Raw genomic sequence first — 4,258 nt, 5'->3', positions numbered from 1 at the left:
TATATGTATGTATCATATGTATACATGATATATATGTATATATGTGTGTATCATATGTATACATGATATATATGTATATATATATGTGTATCCTATGTATACATGATATATATATGTATGTGTATGTGTATATATATATATGTATAGTCACATTTTCCTTATCCATTTATTCCTCAGTGAATATTTAAGTTGTTTTCATGTCTTAACTATTGCAAATAATATTACAGTAAATATGAGAGTGCAAATATCTCTTCAATATAGCTCTTTTATTTCCTTCATATACCCAGAAGTAGAATTGATAGATCTTATAGCAGTTCCACTTGTAAAATTTTAAATCCTCCATACTATTTTCTATAGTAGCTGCATCAATTTACATTCCTACCAACAAGGCACAAGGGTTTACTTTTCTCCACATCCTCTCCAGCAATTGTTTTCTCTTGTCATTTTGATAATAGACATCCTAACAATTGTGAGCTAATATCTTATTGTGTATTGTGACTTTGATTAATATTTCTCTCATGATTAGTGATTTTGAGCACTTTTTCATATACCTATTGATTATTTGAATATTTTCTTTGAAAAAGTTTATACCCAGGTCCTTTGGGCAGATTATTTTTGTTTGTTTGCTTTTTTATTTTTTGTTCTTTTTGGCTGTGGTTGGAAAATATAAATACTTTCTCCAATTTTGTAGGTCATCTTTACATTTTGTATATTGCTTTTTGATATATAGAAGGTTTTTGATAGGATATAGTCTTGTTGAATTTTGTTTTTATTGCTTGTGTCATATCCAAAAAATTGTTCCCATGACCAATGTCAAGGAGCTTTCTTCTTATACTTTTCTTCTAAGAGTTTTATAGTGTCAGGTCTTACTTACACTATAAATTTTAAGTTAATCCTTGTGTTATAAGAAAGGGGCCTAGTTTCATTCTTTTGCATGTGAATATCCACTTTTCCCAACACTATTTATTGAAGAGACTGTATTTTTTCTCCATGGAGTGGTTTTAGCTCCCTGTTAGATATTAGTTGACTATATATATATTGCTGAGTTCCCAATTTCCTTCTATTGGTTAATCTATCAGATTTCATGCAATACTGTACCATTTTGATTGCTATAGCTTTGTAATATAGTTTGAAATAAGGAAGTGTGATGCCTCCAACTTTCTTATCCCTCAGGATTATTTTGGTTATTCAGGGTTTTTCTGTGATTCCAAACACATTTTAAAGATGTTTTTCTACTTCTGTAAAAGATCCCATTGGAATCTTGATAAAGATTGCAATGAATCTATAGATGGTCCTGGGTAATATGCACATTTTAAAAGTATTAATTCTTTAATCCATGAAACTGGGATATCATTTCATTTATTTGTGTCTTCTAAGATTTCAACCCTGAAGAGTTTTCACTGTACTGACCTTTATCTTCTCATTTAAATTTCTTTCTAAATATTTCATTCTTTTTGATGCTATTGTAAACAAAATGGGTCTTTTTTTTTTAATTTTTTTTGCAGATAATTTCGTGTGAGTGTATTGAAATGTCACTGATTTTTGTAAGTTGATTTTGTATCCTGCAACTTCATTTAATTTGTTGATTACATTTAATAGCTTTTTGGTAGACTTTCTATATATTTAATCATATAATCTGCAGAGATTTTACTTCTTCCTTCTTGATTTGGATGACTTTCATTTCTTTTTCTTGCCTAATTGCTCTGACTAGGCTTTCAAATACTATGTTGAATATAAGTGATGAATATAAGCATCTTTGTATTGTTCTTGATATTAGAGAAAAAATTTCAACTTTTCACTATCGAGCATAATGTTATCTATGGGCTTGTCTAAGTAAATAATCACAACTTTGGTTAAGCAACACAATTTATTTCTTCTGTTCCCATCTATTTTATTTATCCTTATTGAACTGGATAAGACTTTCAGTACAGTGTTGAGTAGGAATGATGAAAATAGACATTCCTGTATTATATCCAAAAGGGGGAAAACTTTCCATTTTTGAACGTTAAATTTGATGTTAGTTACAAGTTGTTGTAGATGCCTTTATCACCTTAAAGATCTTTCTGTGTATTTTGCTTCCTGAAACTTATATCATGAATGCATTTGAACTTTTTCAAGTGATTTTCCTAAACCAATTGTGTGGAGCTCTTGGTTTTATGTTTAATGCATTGATATGCTGATTTATATTAATTGATTTTTAACAAATATATTGAGGTATAGTTTATGAATCACAAAATCTACTATTTTCTAGTGTAGTTTAATGATTTTAAGTAATTTTTCCAAATGGTGTGACCATCATCCTATATCTGCTTTAAAACATTTTCATGCTCATATATCATGCCTTAATATATATGTAACCAGGTGGTGGATGCAGTGGAGGCAGAGGGACACCAGGCGACACAGGTGGCTGGATCCCTGGAGACAGGGGCACCACAGTGGGGTTGCCTTGCATGTGAGAGGCTCCTGGAGAAGCTGTGGCAGCTGGATGTTGCTGTTTCCATGAAAGAATGGACCGTGGGACAGTGCTGGTGGTGGTAGTCCTTGTATTTTGCCACCCTGGCAAGGGGGTTCTGGAAGCCATACTGCTGCTGGATGGAAGGGGTGTCAGAAGCTGCAGTTGGTGTTGGCATGGGGGAAGAGGACCAGAGAGATGCAACAGCAGTGGGCAGTGTCATCATATATTTTCCTTGATGCAGGCAATAGGCCCCAGAGTCCACAAGTGTACTTTCCAGGTATCATCTGAATTTTACTCTGAGCTAACTAAGGGTCACCAGCCTCCACACTTCATACACACTGTGGTAATGTTGTGGGTCTCCAAGCTCTGCCAGGGTCTAAAGATTCTGTTATCATCTTCGCAAAGGGTCCCGTTCAAGCAAGCCTACTCTCGAAGCTGCACCTTCTGTAAATCATTCTGGTCCTCAGGGATATCTATACCTTGCTTCAGGATGTTTCTTCTCTACTGCTATTTTCACATTCTCCATGGTATTGGCAGTCACCAGGGTGAGAAGGGACTCATCTCCTCCTGGCAGCATCTGGCTATCTTTAATCCTTACTTTCCCTTCTTTCACAGAGCCTTTCCCTGCAATCAAGATCTTGGCATTACATTCCTTCTCTATGTTCTTCAAGGTATTCCTTCTGGGCCCACTTAGGAGCCACACAAAGCTGATTTCCAGATACTCATATTGTGGGATCATTACTTTATTGCACACACATGTTGCTGGAGGTTTTTAATCTGCAAGAGGCTTGAAATCAGGGTTGAGGGAAGCCATTTTGGCAACAATATTATTTTGCTCCTCCTCAAGCTTTTTCTGGGTGTGGAAGTCAAGAGTGTTAAACCTCTTTCCCCTCACAATTGTAGATGGGCTCTGGGGAAGGGGACGTGTCCCCCAGGTTAGAGGAGATGCCCAGGTCTCCTGTGTGCAGTTTACAAGTCAGGGCTTCTAGCTACAGTTGCACTATATAAGCTTTTTCTTGTTCCCAAGTAAGTACAGGGGAGATAAATGTAGGCATTCCTGGAATCACATTCTTGTGATTGTGTGTTCCATTGTGTTTTGGTTCCTGAAGCTCCTCTTCCACTTCTTACTGGGGAAGCCCAGAGGTGGCTTCTGAACTTTGCGAATCTTCTGAAGAGAGCCTTTTGGAGCCCACCACCTGGATTGGGCCAGGCCTAGGCAAGAGATTGGAATTTGTGGCCTCTAATTGGTGGAGCTTTAGCCCTTCTGATGGGTGTTGGGACTGGACTGACCTTTAGGCCAGGCGAGGAAATGGCACTGAACCTGAAGAGCTGGGAGGTGCTGCAGGGTGCACTTCATTTGTTACTGCAGATGCCCATTTAAAATTAATCCCTATTTTCATTCATCTGTGAATTTGACTTGTCTGGATATTTCAAATTAATGTAATCATGTAGCATATGGTCTGTTGTATCTGGCTTCTTTCACTTAGCATAATGTTTCCAAGGTTCATCCATGTTGCAGTTTGAATCAGTACTTCATTTCCTTTCATGTCTGTGTAACATTCAATTGGACCCATATAACACATTTGCTTATTCATTCATCAGTTGGTAAATGTGAATATTTTTTCACCTTTTAGCTATTATGATTAATGTTGCTACAAACATTGATATATAAGTGTTTTCATGAACACATGTTTTTTATTTATCTTGGCTATATACCTAGGAGCAAACTTTCTGAGTTATATGGTTATGATATGTTTAGCTTTTTGAGAAACTGCAAAATTGTTTTCTGCAGGGGGTTATACA

The 4,258-nt window shown here is 36.0% G+C and overlaps 1 pseudogene; it reads right to left on the bottom strand.

Annotated features, from left to right (window-relative positions):
- Window positions 1-2,767: 2,767 nt before the first annotated feature.
- LOC129640027 (splicing factor 1-like) lies at window positions 2,768-3,812 on the bottom strand (annotated as a pseudogene).
- Between the last annotated feature and the right edge of the window lie 446 nt (window positions 3,813-4,258).

This window comes from Bubalus kerabau, chromosome X (assembly GCF_029407905.1).
Source record: "Bubalus kerabau isolate K-KA32 ecotype Philippines breed swamp buffalo chromosome X, PCC_UOA_SB_1v2, whole genome shotgun sequence".
NCBI lineage: Eukaryota > Metazoa > Chordata > Mammalia > Artiodactyla > Bovidae > Bubalus > Bubalus kerabau.
The sequence above is the reverse complement of the archived record's forward strand: the minus strand, read 5'-3'. Positions and strand labels throughout refer to the sequence as shown.